The 21254-nt window shown below is 44.9% G+C and overlaps 1 protein-coding gene across 1 annotated transcript in view; it reads right to left on the bottom strand.

Annotated features, from left to right (window-relative positions):
• LOC149334596 (uncharacterized) overlaps window positions 1-577 on the bottom strand; it is a 57286-nt gene extending 56709 nt beyond the window's left edge. The window contains exon 1 of the mRNA XM_089555243.1: window positions 468-577. The gene's annotated coding sequence lies outside the window, so the exon portion shown is untranslated. The remainder of the gene's footprint in view (window positions 1-467) is intronic.
• Between the last annotated feature and the right edge of the window lie 20677 nt (window positions 578-21254).

Below are 21254 nucleotides of genomic sequence, written 5' to 3'. Positions count from 1 at the left end.
ATCTTGCCTTCGCATTGCATGCCCCATTTCATCTTCTTGGTTTCGACTAGGATGTCATTAACACCCGTTTTTTCTCTGTCCTCGTCGTATCTGTCCTTAACGTTTGGCCTAGTTTATGTATCTACTTCTTGAATTTTTCGTTTACTGTCGAGAAACGTAAGCCAGGAAGGTGCCGGCAAAAGGCGTTTCAAAACACCTGGCTAAGGCCTGCCCTCACAAAAAAAAAATCCAAGCGTCTGATTGCGGCAGCTTAAAGCCAAAAACAAACACAGATTGGAATGAATGACAAGCAATACTGAACACAAATAATAATAACAAAATCAAAACATTTTACGTAAAAAATAGTGCACTGCAATCTCAGCCACATACGAAACAGTAATCAGTTTTAAAAAACTAGCATGTCATACTCGTCTAGGTGGCCTTGGTATCTGAGCCATAGCAAAGGCCACTAATCCGCTCTTCCTTACAATGCATGTGCTTGCCGGGATCATTGTCGCCTTCTTGACTGGCCTGACGTCTGCGCTCTCGGGTTCGTCGTCCCTCCCTGCGGTTTATCTTGGCTGCGGTGAGATTGGGTCTGGCTGCGTCAACAACGGCGTCAGCGCTGCCCTCGACACGCCACCGCGGATCTGCCTAACTTTCGCTGCCACTTGCATTGCTCCATCACAGTCGACGTCACCATTTCCATCTAGTGTAAAACCGCGAGATCCGTCAACGGCACTTTTTTTTATTTTATTTATTTTCACAATACTGCAGACCCTTATTTGGGTCCAGGCAGGGAGGGCAGAAAAACACATTCACAGAACAATGTAGCACATATACAATCTAAAATAGCTCACAAAGTGCTTTGTCAAAATCAACAGCCGATATCACTTGTAGAGGCAGGGCGTTCCATTCGTCAATAGTTTTCGGGAAAAAAGAAAATTTAAAAGCGTTAGTATGCGCGAAGTATGGTGCTAAAGTGTGATTATGATGACGTCGAGTTCTACGCGTTTCAGAAAACTGCACATAGAAGGCAGGAGAGATGCCTAGTTTTCCGTGGATTAGTTGGTGAAGGAAAGATAGACGGGCTATCTTGCGTCTGACGTGAAGAGGTTTAATATTATTTGCTGCCATTAACGAGGATGGGGAATCAGTTCTGTTGTACTTATTAAATATAAAACGTACTGCGCGCCTCTGTATTTTTTCTAACTCTCTTATGTCTTTTTTTGCATGTGGGTCCCAAACGATGGCGGCATATTCGAGTTTTGGTTTTATAAGAGTATTGTAGGCTAATAGTTTGCATTTGCTAGGTGCGTCCTTAAGTTTATGGCGAAGAAAACCAAGTTTACGCGAAGCTGAGGATTTAATGTGGTCTATATGGTCATTCCATTTTAGTTGCGAGTTTAGAACAATGCCAAGGTACTTATACCGTGGCACTTCTTTAACTGAAACGCCATTAATGCGATAGCTGAAGGAAAACGGATTTTTCTTCCTTGTTATCCGCAACAGCACTGTCTTTTTAGTATTGATTTCCATGCCCCATTTTTCACTCCAGGAAACGACACTAAGAAGAGCATTATCTAAATGTTCCTGGTCAGAAACGGAAGATACGGGAGTATATATCATGCAATCATCGGCTCTGTGGCTGCGCCATGGCAAAGGCCACTAATCTGCTCTTCCTTACCATGCATGTTAGTAAACAAAATAGCCTCTTCGCAAAAAGAAAAAAATCTAGCGACTACTTCTTAGTACAGCTACCAAGCCCACAGTGTCTGAGTGCTATCGCTACTGAATGTATCCGCTCACGTCTTATGTTATCCGGTGATATTGAAACTAATCGCGGTCCAGATACTGACGCTTTTGTCGCCGAACTTCAAAACATTTTCGTAGATTAAGCTCAGCTCATCAGCGAGGTTTGCGAACTAAAAAAAACAGTTGCTAACTACAGGCGAAACTATCTCCGATCTGAACAAAAGAATGACCGATCTCGAGAATCACTACCAAACTCTGAAAACCCTTTAAAAAAGAACTTCACTCTGTCTCAACTAACACCGCCCAGACAGCCTGCTTAGTCTCTGCACTAGAGGCATGTCTGGATGACGCCGAAAAGCGATCTCGAGGGAATAACCCGACGTTTATGGCCTTGAAGACGAACATGCGCCCGAAACATGTGCCGAAGCTGAAGATATAATCATTCGTTACTGCCAGGATGGTTTTAACTTATCAATCGAACCTAAAGGAATAGAACACGCACATCGTCTTGGATGCCATTCTGATAAGCGTCACCGCCCAATTATAGCTCAATTCACATCCTACTAAACTAAAGACAATATTCTCTCAATTGCCCGGAAACTAAAGAAAACATCATGTAGTATCGGTGAAGACTTCTCTCGTTCTGTTCAAATCGTGCGTAGTCACCATGTAGCATTCGCCAAATTAAGAGAGGCTATATTTTCACTTCGCTACAAGACATTACACACTGCTGCTAAACGTTGCATGTATGGTATCCCATCGCAAACGGTTAAGGCAATACCATAGCGGTCGTCTCTCCGAAAAGTGGTCGATACTCGTTCCGGTACCTTATCAAGCAATCATTTTTTGCTCTTTGTAACCTTCACTAATATTCGCAGTTTTCTGCCGAAGTGGGAACATGTGTCTTGCATAGTCTCATCCTATAACAGGAGTATGCTGATGCTAACTGAAGCCTAGCTCACCATTGATATCACTGGTGCTGAAGTTGTTGCTGATTCGTCAAATGTTTCCGTTCATCGAAATGACCGAGGAGTTGATCGAAATTCTCCAGGAGGTGACGTATTGGTTGCTGCTGGACCGGAATTATCATGTTCACCCATCAGCCTCACTTCCAACTTAGAGGTACTGTGGCTTTTGTACGGTACTTCTTCACAATCAGTTCTAGTTTGTGTTATAAGCCCCTGCATGCTAGCTCAAAATTTGCCCATGAACTTAATCCTAAATCAACTCACGGCGTCATACCACAACGCGCATATTCTTCTATTTCGTGATGTTAATTATCCAGGAATAAAGTGCTACAACCGATCTTTTTCGCACCCAATCAGAGCAGAATCAAGGGATCTTCTCAATGCTTGTTTAAGCTTTAACCTTTCTCAACTAGTAACCAGCCCAATACACATCGCAGGGGATTGCAGCAACATTTTAGACTTTAAACTGAGCACTCATCCTGACAGTCTATCGTCCATTGCATACTTAGAGCCCATCACGGATCAATAAATCATTCAATCAGATTCTGCCTTCCGCGCCGAGTGCCATGAATCACAAAACAAAACAATCACCCTCTATGATGAGCGCAACTGCGGTGCCATTAATCATGAACTGAGCAATTTTTGTTGCGAAAGCAATACTACTGGACCCCAGCTCAGCTCGTCGCATATGCTCGTGGCGGTGCGGCCACCAAACGACCTTGATTCGCCGTTGCCTAGCAACCGCTTCAGTTGCGCTCCAACAGATGGCGCCGCGCCGCTGCCCCTTGTCGCCTACACACCCAGAGGGCACCACCCTCGCACAAGCCCTGGGTTTCACAGCTTATGACGGCGTCGTGCCGGCCAGGGAGCCGGCATGAGCTAAACCAAACGCTTAACCACAAACTAACATCGCAAGCGTATTGGCAAAAACGGCACGTGCGATCTTGTGCCGTTGCCTAGCAACTCGAGTTACTACTCGAGCTTACACGAGTTACTCGGGCAAACTCGGGTTGTAACCCGAGTCAGCTCGAGGAAGTTGGGACGATCATTATGCCCCCCTATGTAATGCCCGAAAAGACCCTTAGGGTAAATAAATGAAATGAAATTTGCGCGAGAGGTTGCTCGGTAAGAGCAACATGGGTCGCTAAATCCCGACGGGTGGCTAGGATAGAAACAGCCACCTGCCAGTGCAGTGGCGAATCGCTTAACCGCTTTGCCACTGCGCTAAGGCGGAGTTTAAGTGCCCCATCGAATTGAAGAATGAACACCTGCTTTCGCAGGTCTACTCGGTTTAACTACGTTAAGCCCCCAGCAATTTTTTCCACTCTTTGAGACCGATTTTAACCAGAGATCGTTTAGCGAAAATTGGATGATATTTGAAGATAAACTAGAAGAACTAACACAAAAATTCATCTCTAGATAAACGTTTCGTGAAAATTTCTCTAAACCATGCTTTTCTAACACACTAAAAAGACTAGGTTACAAAAAAAGCGGATTTTTCGCGCTGCTAAGTTGAAAGGAAATTTCGAAACGTGGTAAAAATATTCTTCAGCCGAGGAGCATTGCTTGAATATTCATCTTTCAATAGCGACCTGCCGTGCATGCTATGCAATAACCCAAAGAAATTTTGGCAAGTCATCAATCCTGCCCCATGACGCTCAGTCACTCTCAATCATACACCCGGTGCGCCATCCTCCGACACAGAATGCTCTAACATCTTTCATACAGCGTTCTCATCAGTTTTCACCCAGGAGCGCCACCCGCCTTCATGGTTGCCTCGCACTAAAACCACGTCACCGATGGACGCAATCACCTTCTCTTCAAATAGCATCCTGTTCTTAACTGAGAAAATGAAACTTTCCTCCTCTGCAGGCATCGGCGGGGTCAACACTAAACTTCTAAAAAATACAAAGCATATTAGTGCAGCATACATTGAATCGTTCTTTTCGCAGTCACTTTATACAGGTCTCATTGCGAAAGACTGGCAAATTGAGAAGGCAGTCACACTTTACAAATCAGGGGACAAAAATTATCCCCTAAACTACCGCCCCATTTCACTCACTAGCGTCACTTGCAAGACCATGGAACATGTCATGTACTATCGCGCTCAATATGAGTTGCAACGCGCGGTCATCAACCGAGGCTCGTTCCGTGGTGTGCCTCCTCCAAACAGTCGCTCGGAATTCTGGGAGAAACTGCTGTTCCAGGAAACAACAGCACCCCCGCTCAAGTAAAAGTTTCTCCAAAAATTTCGAGCGACTGTTTGGAGGAGGCACACCACGGAACGAGCCCCGGTCGATGACCGCGCGTTGCAACTCATATTGAGCGCGATAGTACTCTCTGATAATGGAGTTCTTAGACGCTAAAAATTTCTTCCATCTATCCCAGCACGCCTTCCGCAACGGGTATTCATGCGAAACATGGCTAGCAATATTCTTCAAAGACTTACTTGCTGACCTGGGCGCTAATCTTTTTTTTCTGGATAACGCCAGAGCATTTGATAAAGGTGCTCATCAGCGGTTAATAAAAATAACTTTCTCTGCTAAACCTATGTAGTTTTAGCAGAGAAGGTAATCACGATAGGTAATCACAAACAGGTACTTTCCCAGGGCATAAAATGTTGATATTCAGGTCGCCAGTCAAACAGAATTGGTCCACGGCACTCGAGCGCAGGAAAGTTTCATCAGGCTCAATAAGGAAAGGCTGGGGGAGGGCGGTCGGTAAAAATGCACAGATGCACAGAAAGTGACTTTTTGCAGACTCTGAGCATTAGAGCTTCAGCATGCTGAAAAGATGCATCTCGCGAAGAAACAGCACAGTTGTCATTCACAAAAACAGCAATGACGGTGCCACGACATTCGTTTCGTGTAATCGAATGTGCCGAAAATTCCTGCAAAGTGAGTATATGAAGGCAAGCCTAAGAAACATTGATTGCAGTTACTAGAATCATAGAAGTTACATAAGTTTTGTGGTCATTCCACAACATATTTTGGGTGAATACTACGCCAAGCGACCTAAATTAACTTACTATTTCAATTTGTTCATTGTTATAGAATAGTGGTTCGAGTTCACTACACTTTTTATATTTTGCATGAAAAAGTATTGTCTTAGATTATACAGTATTTACAGAAGGAAACTTTTAACTCGACGATATTTGTATTTTCATCATGAGAATGTTCGCATTGCTTATTAAATTTTTGCTAGTAGCACCCGAAAAAAACAAACTGGTATCGTCAGCGTATATCGTGAAACGAGCTGTGGTATCCACACTTTTTATATCATTAATGTATAGAATGAATAGCAGTGGTCCCAGGATACTTCCCTCGGGAACCTCGCAGGAGACTATTTGCAGAGCTGACCTATATTCATTAATTCGGACATGCCATTTTCTAAATGTTAAATACGGTTTAATTAAAAGCAATGGTTTTCCTCTTATTCCATGACGTGCAAGTTTTTGCAAGAAGATGCCATGATTTATGCAGTCAAATGCTTTGCTATAATCTAAGAAAATTCCCAAGGCAAGTTTCCTATTTTCAAAGTTTTATAATGTATACTCCTTATGGTGTAAAAGAGCAAGTTATGTAGAACGGTTTTTCCTTATGCCATTTTGAGAATTGGAGATTGTACTGTGTTTATTAAAAAGCTTTCATTTAGTTTAAGAATCAATCTCTCTAACACTTTTGTGAACAAAGGCAAAATACTAATTGGTCGATAGTTCCCAAAATTATTTTTATGTTCTTTCTTGTATGTCACTGCCGCTCTCGTAACCTGCGTTTTCGAAGGGAAGGTGGCAGTTACGATACACAAGTTATATATGTGTTCGAATGGCGTAGCAATAATGCCGATGACCTGCTCAACTGGACGTATCCGGATATCATCCCCGTCACACTTTACATGTAAAACGTCACATGAGCTCCGTAGCTGCTCTCTGAGCTCCCGTAAAACTTTTCATTCTTGCATCACCATTTCCCACTAGACATGGACGCGTTCGGAAGTGCGAGCGCGGATTGTTTGCACGCGTCATCAAGAGCGTCTTGTGCGCTTGTTTTGCGACGTTCCCTCCGCACTTTCTTCAAAGCATCGCCTGAGAGCAGCTCGTTTAGTGGACCGGTTAGCGGTTGATGTAAACGTTTTTGCAAAGGAAAAAACGCCTTGTCTATGCAAAAGGCCTATACAGAAGGCCCGACCCGGCTATCGCTACATTTCGGGCTGCTTTGTGCGAACCTCGCCGCGAGCAAGAACCCATGCTCTTTGTCTACTTGGTGTTCGATGATGGGTGCATGTCGCTAAAGTGTCTCTCTAGCTAAGGATCTGCAGCGCCTGCTTAGCCGACACCAAATTTGGCCATTGAACCAAGACTTTCCGCACTGGAATAACTGGCTGCGGTCAGGAATGTTTTATGGCTTGCGCCTCAAGCTGAAGTAGATATGTGCATATTTGAATGTGTCGACATGCTGATCCGTTGTGAAGGTAAATACAAAAAAGAACTGTAGTCTTTTTGAAAGAAAACAACCTAACGTTGCAGACTACCGACAAAGAAGGGAGCGTCGGTGTTGTGCCTAAAGAAGATTATCGCTCTAAAGCATCTGAGGCGATTGGTGATTGTCTACTTTTGATAAGCGTTTTGTGGCTTCAATATTCAGAGTGAAAAAAGGAGATGAGGAAGCTGTGTGGAAGCTTGAATTTGTTAAATCTAGCTACAGACTTAAAAATCAACAAAAGTCTACCCTTAATGTGTTTCTTACGGCCAACGTGAACAAGCTAGGTGTCCCCTCCAGGTAATTGTGCCAGAAACTGGATCTTTACAAAGATGTTCTGCAATCCTTCGACATCATCAGCTGAAAAAATTGACTCGGGAAGATCCTTTCATATTTAAGCATGCTGATGAAGTTGCTGAATTTTCTAATCAGCAGCAGAGCGAACCACTTTTAGGATTTTCAGTCGATGTAAAAGATATATAAGCTGCCTCGATGGTTCAGTGGTTATGCCCCTCAGCTACTGACCCGAGCGAGTTTCATCCCGGCCGCAGCGGTCGCCTTTCGATGGAGGCAAAATGTTGGAGGCCCGTAGGCCCGTATAATGTGCGATGTCAGTGCACGTTAAAGAAGCCCAAGTGGCCGAAATTTCCGGAGGCCTTCACTACGGCGTCCCTCATAGCGTTAGTCGCTTTGGGACGTTAAACCCCCTTAAACCACGAACCGTAAAAGATTTGTATTATTCCATCCCATGTGCCTACTTACTGAAATGTATCAGTTGTATTGACAAATGTGGTTCCATTTCTAAATGAATGTGGCATACCTTCAGGAGGTTTTCTTGAACTGTTATTGACCTACCTAAGACCAACTACTGCCAAATGGAATGACAATCCTTTTCTCTAAAAGCAAGGCATTTCTAATAAGTCTCTCATTGCCCCCCTATTAAGTGGCCGGTAACATAAGGGTAGCGTAAAACCAGGATGACGGAAAAAAGGGGAGAGAACACACATCCACAACACAACGCCTGTGTCGTGGATGTGTGTTCTCTCCCCTTTTGTCCTCCGTCCTGGTTTAGCGCTACTCTTAGTTATGCATCATTACCGACTTGCCCAAATTTGCAACCAAGCGGCCGGTATTTAGCCAAAATAGATAGACCAATGAAGAGTAATTTAGAATGAACAAAATTCCAAAGGATTTTTCGGTTCCTTGATGAATTTCTTGTGCTTCTCGATTGTGTTCTGGGTGCATTTCAAGCCGATGTCTCAAACTCATTGGCGATTCATTTGGAGTGTCTACCGCTTATAATTTTAACACGAGAAGTGCAGAAATATGGCCTTTTAAAGTTTTTGGAACTGGGGCATGATTTCACGCTGGAGCACGTCTGCTGTTCTAATGATCCTATGGGCAATAAACCTATTCTCTCGTTAGATTCGGCCCACTCGAAGATGGTAAAAAGAAATGTAGTTAAAGCGACTTTCAGAATAGAAAGTCGGGCTACTTGGTTGATATGCATACTGAAAAAATTGCGCAGAAAAACGGGTGACAAAGCAACTCAAGACAAGGACGAGCGCTATTCACAACTGAGGATTCATTGCGAAACACATGCACATACAAATGGGAAAAAACAAAACGAACCATAATAAGCTGAAATCAAGACCTGTCAATGTATTTTCGCCCCAACACGTTTGTTGAGCATACCATCCCAGAGGCAAGAAATCATAGCTTGATTACTGATCCGGCCACTCCAAAATCATTAAGAATCGAATAGTCACTTCCTGTCTTAAAGCGGCCATCTTAAAATCGTGGCCACATGTCATGAATGAAAGTGTTGTGTCTGATTTGGACAGGCTGAAAGAGAGTGGGTGCCCTCCGCAAACAATCGTGGAAGCCTGCGGGAGGTTGTCAAGGTGGATCAAGGCAGGTTCGAGGCCCAAACTCTGGGAAATAGACCGGCGAAGGGTCGCCGTTATACCATGCGTGAACAGGTTGGCGCATGGGCTTAAGAACGTAGCCGGGCGTTACAACGTTTCTGTTGTTGTTTCCGCCCCTAGAAAATTGGCTACAATCTGTTCCCAGGTAAGCAGCCGGAAGGAAGGAGGCGGCAAAAGGAAAGGAAGAAAAACTGAGTGCAGTGCCAAGCACAAAGCCCTCTCCGTTCCTTGTGCCAGGGGTGTTGTGTATAAGCTGCCGCTACCTGTGGTCCAGTGTACATCGGCCAAACAGGGCGATGCGTCAACGAAATATTAGGTGAACACCGAAGATTACTCAGGGGAGATTCATTTTACAACCTCCCAAAACACTGCCGCACTTGTGAAGCGAGCGATAAGAAGGTGCTGTGTAAACCGCTCTTTGACAAAGCAACAATTCTGCTCAGGCATAGGGAACAACTTGTGCGCGAATTCATGGAAGCGTTTCATATGCGTATCAGCGGAGATAAATGCATCAGCCAGACTTCCGTCCGCTTCTCTGATAAGGAGTTCCGCTTTTTGGCAGAATCACTCTGACATACAGGGGGTAACATGTGATGTTCTTGATGTCAGCTTGTTACTGTTCGTTTTGTTTTTTTTTTCATTTATATGTGCATGTGTTTCGGAATAAACCTTGAGTTGTGAATAGCGCTCGTCCTTGTCTTGTCTTGCTTTGTCGTTGTTTTTCTGCGCAATTTTTTTAGTATCCATTTTGAGAAACTCGCTTACCAAATCCTGCATTCACAAAGTAGAGGTCAATTTTGCACCCCAAGCAGCATCATTAGGAAATACAGGCTACCCTTCAAAACTCTAAGCCTGAAGTTCAAAGAAATTCAAAGATGTTCTTTGATTCAATAAATTCATAGAACATAGTTCTCATAGTTCTGCCTTTCCTGCAAGGTTCAGCCATAAGAATGTAGCAGCCATGCCTAACTTGCACCGCATTTTGCATAAGAAGGAAATTGGAAAACGAGTTGGCGTTCACGTGGTATTTACTGCTTCACAACGGCTCTCCGAACGTGACAATGAACCTAGGCAAAAAATCAGTAAATGTTCAATCCCGCGTCCGCATTTGTCTACTGCATAATTTTTTTTTTTGCCGCAGCATGTTTTTGCTACTGTGCACGCAATTTACTCCATTCCTTTGTCATTTGGAAAGAGGTACATTTGACAGACAGGTCACTGTTTAAACGAAGGGCCAAACGAGCAGGACTATGATGCCAAAGCTCAAGGATGTCGCCATCTTGGCGTGCGTCTTGGCGACGCCATCTTGGCGTCGCGATTGTACAGCGTTTGGAAACAGCCTGCTGACCTGAATTTAGAAAGCAGAAGTCATTTCCGAGGACAGAGACAGGCAGCTTTGTGAAATCACTGAAACAGTCAAGGTACCAGATACCATGAGGTTTTTGTCTTGCTTCTTGCTAGCCGTTCACCTTACCAACGTTTGGTTTTCGTCTTGCTGTATAATAAAAAGAAGAACAGCTTAGCATATTTTGCTAGATAGTGCCTTCCTTCTTATTTTGCGTGCTGTTGACGTTAAATATTTCGAAATGCTTTGCCGATGAAGAAAATTAAAAAATGAACTCAACTTTCATGTTTATGGCCTTAAATTTCTTAATATGAAAGGTGGCCCCTAAAATAAAAAGTAAAAAAGATGCTACTTATTTTGCTACAAACAAAAAGATACTACAAACAAAAGCTACAAACAAGATGCTACAAAAAAAAACAAAAAAACGAACCCTCAATCCCCATTGCGCCTACGATTTTCAGATGTTGAAAACGGGGGGAAGAAACACGAAGAAACTGAGAAGAGACGCGAGGGAAAGCTGCGGTCCTAACGAGGAGCGATGCTAACTTGGAAAGGTCGGGAAGGGTGCCGGGGAATTCAACCAATAGCTCGCCGTTCCCACAACGTGCAAGCATTCGCTACCCGGCGATAATACTAGGTGGGGGCTGAGTAGCCTTGACCCTCCAGCGTCGCGAGCGGCCAACTGTCCACGCGGAGGGGGGAGGGGGGCAAAATCGTAGCCGCCGCACTGCGACATTTCTGAAAAACAGAGGCGCGTTGTCTACCTCTGCTGTGAAAGAAAAAGAAACGTACGGCATGTACGAATTTTGAGACAGAAAAATTTTGTGAACCCATGACTCAGCACATTTTTCTCACCCATCTTGGGCCCATCACCCACCTCTTTTTGTAAATTTTGTCCTAAATAAAAATATAAAACAATTTTTGACCCATGACTCATGAGTTCGGTGACCATAGACATCACTTTTCGTGGCCATGGCTTAGTACCTATTTATGATCACACATGTGAGTGATAAGTCAAGAGACAAGACTCATGACTCGCACAAAAATGACTCAGTGCTGATACACTATTTTTGTGGCCGATTACCAATCACTTATAGCTTATCTATCAGTTATCGACCAATTATTTATTATCGGTCGCTTATCTCTTATCGATCAATTATCCATTCTCAATCAGAGATTCTAATTATTCAACGTCCATGTAATGGCTTGCGCCTTTTTCGATTAATCGACCTTTTTAATTGATTGATGAAAGTTGTCAGGCAGGGAGACACGCTCTCGCCTATGCTATTCAATGCCTGTTTACAGGAGGTATTCCGGGGCCTGAATTGGGAACAGTTGGGATAAGAGTTAATGGAGAATACCTGAGTAATCAGGGATTCGCTGATTACATTGCCTTGCTAAGCCACTCAGGACATGAACTGCAAAACATGATCACTGATTTAGACAGGCAGAGCAGAACGGTGGGGCTAAAAATGAACATGCAGAAAACCGAAGTAATATTCAACAGTCTAGCAAGAGTGCAGCAGTTCGCAATTGGTGGCGTGGTACTGGTGGTGGTAGGAGAATATGTCTATTTAGGGCAGGTAGTGAAAGCTAATCCGGATCACGAGAGGGAAATGACTAGAGGAATAAGAATGGGGTGGAGCACATACGGCTGGTTCTCTCAGATCATGAATGGCACTTTACCAATATCTCTCAAGAGAAAAGTATACAACAGCTGTATCTTACCGGTACTCACCTATGGGGCAGAACAGTGCATGCTAATGAAAATGATTCAACTTAAATTAAAGGACCGCGCAGTGAGCTATTGAAAGAAAAAATGACAGGTGTAACGTTAAGAGACCGGAAGCGGGCGGAGTGGGTGAGAGAACAAACGCAGGTTAATGACACCCTAGTTGAAATCAAGACGAAGAAGTGAGCTTCGACAGGGCATGTAATGCGAAGGCAAGATAACCGCTGGTCCTTAAGGGTAACGAGAGCGTAGCAGGCGGCGGCAGAAAGGTAGGTGGGTGTATGATATTAAGAAATTTGCGGGATTACGGTGGCTGCAACAGAAGGACAGGGTTAATTGGAGACACATAGGAGAGGCCTTTGCCCTGCAGTGGGCGTAGTCAGGCTGATTATGACGATGATGATGATCAACGATTGCACAATTCTGATTATACTTCTGCTATCTCTGTCACCCATTTTCAAATTTGGCGCCACGATTCCTTTTCAAATTTGACGCCACGTTTCTGGTCTATTCACTATATCAACGTCCACTATACTTCGACTTTTTTACCTTTTTGGCTGTAAATAATTAACTAATATTTCTATCGACGTCAAATTTCTTGCGCATCATCCTCACATCATCCTTTTTAGATTACATCATCTGACGCTATCTTTTCTGCGATCGACGCAATCGATGGCGAAAATGTTTTAATGGCACGGTTTGTGGGCACGCTTATTTATTAACTTCGATAGCTCTGCTAGTTCTATCCTGTCTGTGGAGTTGGGCGTCCTCATGCTTTGGCATTTCTTAATCAGATCTTTAGTATCCTGAGATAGCTTGCTGGTATCCTATCGAACCATCCTACCACCTACTTCAGCGGCGCACACTGTAACGATAGCTGTGAGATTATCATTTATTGTTTCAACACTACGGTCGTCTTCTTCAGTGAAAGCGGAAAATCTGTTCTGCAGCGACATTCTGAATTCCTCTACCTTCCCTCTTAATGCTAACTCGTTAATAGCCTTTCGCTTCACCAGTTTCCTCCGTTGCGGATGAGATTGCGGATGCGGATGCGTTGCGGATGCGGAGATTAAGAAGTTTGCGGGGATACAGTGGCTACAACTGACAAAGGACAGGGTTAATGGGAGAGACATGGGAGACTACGCCGTGCAGTGGGCGTAGTCAGGATGATGATGATGATTGTGGGAACGACCCCACTAGCATAGCCTAGTAATGCTTTCGCATTAAAAGATTGCTACAAGGAACCTGCCACCGGATGACAACACTCGGCGATGTGGTTTCGAACACGCCGGTAACAAGATAAGACTGTGGGACTATTTCGCATTCCTGTGGTATCAGTTCTCCTAATCTTTTTTGGCCACACCCGTACCTTCATTTTAATGCCGTGAGTCGACACGTTTTGATGACATGCATTGCGGACACGACCCCATAGACATAGCCTAGTAATTAAAGATTACAACAAGGTTACGACAAAGATTACAACAACTGCCATTGGATGATAACACTCGGCGATGCGGTTGCGAACACGCTGGTAACAAGATAACAAGACTGCAGGACGATTTCGCATTCCTGTGGCATCAGCTACGCTAATAATTTTAGATCACACCTGTACCTACATTTTAATGCCGTGAGTCGACTCGTTTTGATGACACGCATTGCGGACACGACCCCACCGACATAGCCTAGTAATTAAAAGATTGCAACAAGGAACCTGCTATCGGATGATAACACTCGGCGCTGCGGTTTCGAACACGCCGGTAACAAGATAACAACACTGTAGGACGATTTCGCATTCCTGTGGCTTCAGCTGTGCTAATCTTTTTTGATCACACCTGTAACTTCATTGTAATGCCGTGAGGCGACACGTTTTGATGACACGCATTGCGGACATGACCCATCGACATAGCCCCAGTAATTAAAAGATTGCAACAAGGAACCTGCCATCGGATGATAACGCTAGGCGCTGCGGTTGCGATCACGCCGGTAACAAGACAAGATTGCAGGAAGATTTCGCATTCCTGTGGCATCAGTTGTGCTGATCTTTTTTGTTCACACCTGTACCTTCATTGTAATGCCGTAAGACTGGCACGTTTGCTGAGCCAGTGGCGGCAGAGCATCAACGTTTCAACGGTAGCTGTATAAGGCAGCAGCAAAAATGCACCATTTAAAAAAGCTCTGCTAGTACTGCTCATTTCGCTGCTATAGAGGTTGAAAATAGAGGTTGCGGTTCACTTTAGTCGCAAAGTGTTCGCAGTGTTGATGGCGCGCCTTTTTGAATCAATTGAAATGGCATTACAATACTTGATCATTCTTGTACGATGCGCAATAACTTCTTAAGATCCTTACTGACGTGCTTATAACTGATAGATTTCACTGTGTTTAGAAAAAGTAGAGTGATCTTCCTCTCATTTAACTTTTTTGTACTCCTTGAGAATTTCACAAAAACCTCACCAGAAGCCTAACTACAAAAAATGCACCCCTGAAAACAAGGCGTAAAATACAGCAACTTACAGAGCTTTATTCTGGCCTAGTATGTAATGTGACCATACAAGAAAAGGAGCGTGACATATTCATTCTTCTTCCTCCTTATTTGCCTTTCAGTTGAAGGATGGTCGTTGAATGATGATTTGCCGCCACGCTACTCCCGCATTCGAGGAAATGCATCAGATTTCCTAAAAATGTTCCAAAGACCACTGATATATCTTGTGTACGTAAGGAAGAAACATGTTTTTTATTTGGATGCTCTGCAAAAAGACTCAAATCTTTCACTCAGCCATGCCAAAGTACAATTGCAATTTATTAACAGAGACTGAAGCTGTTGTTGCATGGTTCATTTATCAACTCACATGAAGTATTAAAAATATTTACAACATAAATCAAAAGGGTCACACTAAATACTTATAAATATTCCAGCCTTCACGCCTCTTTTCTTTAGATTATGCACATTTTCCAGTGGCGTATACTTGTGTAGACGAAATTACAGTGGCTTTGTAAAAATACGCACACATGAGCGACATAAGGCAATTTTATCCTGAAGTGCATATTCGCAGATTAAACCAGCTCACCCTGCTGTGCAAGACTGCTTACTTGAATCTTAGAAAAGCCGTCAGGCATCCACGCTTATGTATTTATTTATTCATTTTTTTATTCACATTATCCCTCTGGGCCAGTGGTATTACAGAGGGGGAGTTGTAGACACAGAAAACAGATAGAAAAATACGGTTGGTTACATGAATGTTAGGTAGTACATGAATATAGGAGCCGGAAGAAATGTCCTCTGAACAAACGTCCCCGGAAGATACGTCCCAGGAAAAATTGTCCCCGGAACATACATCCCCGGAAAAAACGTCCCGATTTGCGAAATAGAAGAAAACGTCCCCAAACTGCGGAGCAAAATCTACCCGCCGAATCCTGGCAGCCTCAGGCACCTTGTTGTTCAGCAGCCGTGGACTATGACTTCCGGTAGCAAGCGAGAACCCTTCCTCTGCTACGATAATGGTACAGAGTCTGAAAACCGACTACTTGTATTCGCGAGCACAACTTGCTTGAAGTTGCTAGCCGAGAGCAGCACATGGTTCTTGGATGGGAACTTCGATCTCGCACCGAAGGGATTCCTGCAGCTATATTTTATTCTTGTACCACATTGCGATGGCGTTTTATCAGTTGCTTACGTCATCATGATAAGGAAAAATCAGGAAGGCTACGAAGTGCTCTTCAGGCCACTTTGTGACCAGTGCGAAGTCCTTGAATTAGTTCTGTACCCGGACCTCGTTATGTGCGACTTTGAAAGGTTTGGTTTGGTTTGGTTTATGAGGTTTAACGTCCCAAAGCGACTAAGGCTATGAGAGACGCCGTAGTGGAGGGTTCCGGATATTTCGACCACCTGGGGTTCTTTAACGTGCACTGACATCGCACAGTACACGGGCCTCGAATTTCTCCTCCAAAGAAATTCACCCGCCGCGGCCGGGATCGAACCCGCGTCTTTCGGGCAAGCAGCCGAGCACCATAGCCACTGAGCCACCGCGGCGGCACTTTGAAAGGGTTATCATGAATGCTGTGAAGGCAATGTTTGGAGAAGGACTTACCATAAAGGCGTGCTTCTTCGATCTGTGCCAAAGCACCTGGCGAAAAATTCAAGAGCTCTGTTTTGCGAACCTTTACAGGCATCTATTGAAGCTAGCGGCAGGGCTACACTGCCAGGCTATAAAGCATATCTGCCACCTCATTACGATACTAGTAACGCAGCCGGCTCCTTCACAGCCACTCTGGTGCATAGAAATATCACCGCAATTCAACATTTTATAAATGATTCGGAAGAAGATTACACCCTACTTGAAATAGTACCAAGGCAAAAAGGAGACTCAAATCTCTTCATCCTTAATGTATACAACCCGCCCAGAAACAAAGGCAATGGACTCCCACACTTGTTGATAAACACAGTAAGGCTGGCTGCTAGGGCTGAACTAATAATTGTGGGAGACTTCAACGCTCAACACCCAGCATGGGGATATACCAAAGCAACTCCGAAAGGGAACCTGCTATGGCAAATTATACAGTCACTAGGGCTCACAACGCTAAACAACCCGAGCGACCACACACGCATGGGTAACAGTGTATGTGTAGACACATCTCCAGACTTATCCCTCTCTAAAAACGTCAAGGACGCAAAGTGGGTCAACACCGGGCAAAACCTTGGTAGTGATCACTTCATCCTTAACATCACCTTCCCCACGACAAAACTTAAAAACAAAGCAAAAGAAATACGAACCACGGATTGGGACAAGTTCAGGCAACTTCGCGACAAGACAGCTCCAAAGGAGATCTCTAACCTTAGCGACTGGGTTATCTCCCTGAATGAGGATGTCAGCTCCACTAGCGTTGTGGTGCCAGTTGAGAAGGAGCGGCAGATTGCAGACTCAAAACTATTACACCTGTGGCAGGCACAAAAAGGCCTCCAAAAACGCTGGAAGAAGCAAAAACACAACAAGCGACTACGCAAAAAGATCGCTGACATCGAGAGGCGAATCGAGGAACATACACTTACTCTCCAAACACAACAATGGCACCAAATATGTGAAAGCGTCAATGGACAGCTCGGAAATAAGAAGACATGGCATCTTCTCAGACACCTGCTCGACCCAGAACAAACACGTCCCGTGCAACAAAGTCAACTGTACAGACTCATACATAAATATGAGGGTACAACTGAAGACCTAATCAAAGAGCTAGCAGAACGTTATCTAAACACGGATGATGGTACCACACAACCAGACTACCGGGGGACTCCTAATCCAAATTTAGACGCAGACATCACAGACGCAGAGGTCTGGTACGCAATTGGAAAACTGCGGACAACATCTACGACAGGACCAGACAAAGTAACAAATAAGACTCTCAGGAACTTAGACGCAACGTCGATCGCGGCGGTTAGAGACCTTATGAACAAATACTGGCATGCAGGCAACATACCACCAGAGTGGAAACACGCGAAAATCACTTTTATTCCTAAAGCGGGTAAGAAACTCAGCACTGAGAATCTACGCCCAATTTCATTAACATCATGCCTAGGCAAACTCATGGAGCATGTCATCCTCAATAGGCTCCAAAACTATGCGGAGGACATGAACCTCCTACCTGAAACAATGTTAGGATTCAGGGCCCAACTATCTACCCAGGACATACTCTTGCAGCTTAACAAGGACATAACTGAAGCTGACGAGGGAACAGGAACGAAAGCAATATTGGGTTTAGACCTTGTTAAAGCTTTCGACAACGTCACCCACAAAGCCATTTTGACAAACTTGTCAGAAATCAACCCCGGAGAAAGGACGTACAACTACATCCGATCCTTGCTCACTAACAGAACAGCAGTGATAAGGGTCGGAACAATAGAGTCTGCCCCAATCACACTAGGAAGTAAAGGAACGCCACAGGGCTCCGTCCTGTCCCCTTTCCTTTTTAACCTCTACCTAATCAAAATTCCCCCCAAACTGGCACAAATACCAGACCTACATCACACGTTCTATGCAGATGACATCACACTTTGGGTAACCAAATGATGCGAAGGCTACATAGAAGACACACTCCAAGCAGCAGTGGACATCATTGAGGCATGCGCATGGGAATCCGGCCTCACTTGTTCTGAGCAAAAATCTGAACTCTTCGTGATCCGTCGTAAACAAAGAGGTAGACGTACCACAACATCCCCCCCGCAAATAAACGTCTATGTTAATGGACGATCTGTCAAAGAGGTACAGACCATGAGAATACTGGGGTTGTATTTACAAACAAATGGAAAGAATACTGACACACTCACTAAGCTAAAACGCACGGTAGAAGCGACGGCGCGATTAAAACGCCGCATAGCTAACCGCAGACAAGGGGTGAGGGAAAGAGATTTATGCCGCCTAGTGCAGGCCTTTGTGCTAAGCAGGATACTCTATTCCACCCCTTATCTCAAATTTTCGATAGCAGAAAAGGACAAATTGGATAGTATGATACGGCAGGCCTATAAGGCTGCGTTAGGACTCCCACTAAATGCCTCAACCGAAAGGCTTATGAGGTTAGGAATACATAACACCTACAATGAACTGCAAGAAGCCCATTTAATGGCTCAAACAGCGCGATTAGCCAATTCCAGAACTGGCAGGAGTATTCTTACCAGGCTCGGAATTAACTCTCGACCTAGGAATAACGATGCTAAAGTAGACCTACCCCGCGACTATAGGACGGCCCTACTAATCAAACCACTCCCCAAAAACATGCACCCCTTACACCATGAGGGTAGAAGACAAGCACGAGCCAAAGCCTTACATAACAAATACAGACAGTGCGCTGCAACACTTTATGTAGATGCGGCAGAATACAAAAATACCAATGCCTTTGCAATTGTGGTTGTGAACGAGAATGGCGACCACATCGTCTCGGCGACAATCAAAACGAAATCCTCTGAAACGGCAGAAGAGGCGGCTATAGCCCTCGCCCTAGCACATACCCAAGGGAGCATCATCCTCAGCGATTCCAAAATGGGTATCAATAATTTCGCTAAAGTGCGAATTACAAACACCTCCCTTAGAATCCTTAACGCAACCAAATTCTCACCAAATTATTCCGAATTGATATGGGTCCCAGCCCATTCGGGGAATCCGGGGAACGAGGCAGCCCACAATAAAGCCCGAGGTTTCGTCGACCGGGCAGTGGATGATTGGTTGGTTTATGGGGTTTAACGTCCCAAAGCGACTAAGGCTATGAGAGACGCCGTAGTGGAGGGCTCCGGAAATTTCGACCACCTGGGGTTCTTTAACGTGCACTGACATCGCACAGTACACGGGCCTCGAATTTCTCCTCCAAAGAAATTCAACCGCCGCGGCCGGGATCGAACCCGCGTCTTTCGGGACAGCAGCCGAGCACCATAGCCACTGAGCCACCGCGGCGGCGGGCAGTGGATGAGTCTGGCTCCCTGAATTTCACGAAGGACTCCATGATCACATATCATGATCTCACCAATCATTTTAAATTAGAGAGGAGAATTTTCCCCCCTCCAGACAAAAAACTTACTAAAGAACAAGAGGTTACGTGGCGTCGTCTACAGACGCGATCGATACGCACCCCATCACTCCTCGCGCACATTTATCCACATCTTACAACCCAAACTGCAAACACTGTGGCCAACGTGCTACCTACGATCACATCCTGTGGGACTGCAAAATAGAGCCACCTCCGGGTGATCTAGTTACAGCTCCTTCTCTCGAGCGGTGGGAGACCGTGCTGGCTAGCTCTGACCCCAGAACGCAAGTTTTGGCGGTGGAGTGGGCTGACAAAGTCGTCGAGGGCTATGTACTCTCGACCACTTAACGCGACCTCTTGCCAAGCTCTTCCCGGCGAATAAAATGTTTTACAATCAATACAGGCAAGACGAACGATTCCGTACATTCATGGAAACGCTGGACGCTCTTGCTTTCTTGCTGCTTAACGACATCGAAGAGGGAATGACAGCATTGAAAGGCCAAATGCGAGAAGCTGCCCCAGAAATAGTTGACTACTTTGATACCACTTATGTTTCCGGTACGCACAAGAGGATGAACAGAGTTGACAACATCGTAACCTTGCGGCGAACATCTCCCACCTATCCCCCTTCAACGTGGAGTGTCCACGCAGAAACTCTTGATGGAGGACAGTGGACGAACAACCATGCAGAAGCTTGGAATAGAAGGCTGCGAAGCATGCTGGGGCACAGCCACCCAACCGTGTGGGAGAACATTGACGCCTTGCGCTCAGAAAATGCCACCGTGACCATGAAGATAGCCCAGCGTCAAGTTGTCTTGGTTTTCGGTGCATTTCTTTGCTTCCAGATGCATTTCCCCACCGTGATATGAAGACTTTGACTGCGTTTCTTCTTAGCAAGCTATTACATTGCAAGCTACAACGATTACAGAAGTCGGCACGGAAGCAACCAAACAACGAACAGTTACGGGGCGTCCATGAAGACCAATGATGGGGTGAAGGGGAAGTGGTCCAGAGCAAGTGCGTTTCTGGATAATTCGGCGCTTCTGCGAAGTCACGTGCAGAAGTGCCTAACCTTTGCATGACCTGGACTGCATGACCATGGCGCGGTCTGGCATTACAAAATACTTCAGGCTTACATCTATTCTCAAATCCAAGGAGTCTAATAAAGAGGGCAATTTTCTGGCAAGTGGGCTCCGGAAGAAATTTTTTTCTTCACTTCGGGACATTTTTTCCTAGACGGTGCTTCCTCAGGGGACCTTTTTTCCGGGGATGTATCTTCCGGGGACATTTTTTCCGGGGTCATTTCTTCCTACACCCCGTGAATATGCAATATCAGCTAGTGCAACGCGGAACTGCTCATAATTTTCAATGTCAGCAACTTCTGTGGGAAGGTGGTTGCAGTCATGTGAGGTTCGCGGAAGTAATGTCTCCCAAAAGCATTTCGAGTTGCATGACAAAATTCCGATTTTGGGATTATGATCAATGCAGCGGGAGACGTAAATTGGCTTGGGGATGAGGAGAGCCCATAGAGCGGGACGACGACACAACTTGTGGAACATGGCG

This window comes from Amblyomma mixtum, chromosome 8 (assembly GCF_055824585.1).
Source record: "Amblyomma mixtum isolate Tamu chromosome 8, ASM5582458v1, whole genome shotgun sequence".
Taxonomy (NCBI): domain Eukaryota; kingdom Metazoa; phylum Arthropoda; class Arachnida; order Ixodida; family Ixodidae; genus Amblyomma; species Amblyomma mixtum.
This window is presented reverse-complemented; position numbering and strand designations above follow the sequence as displayed.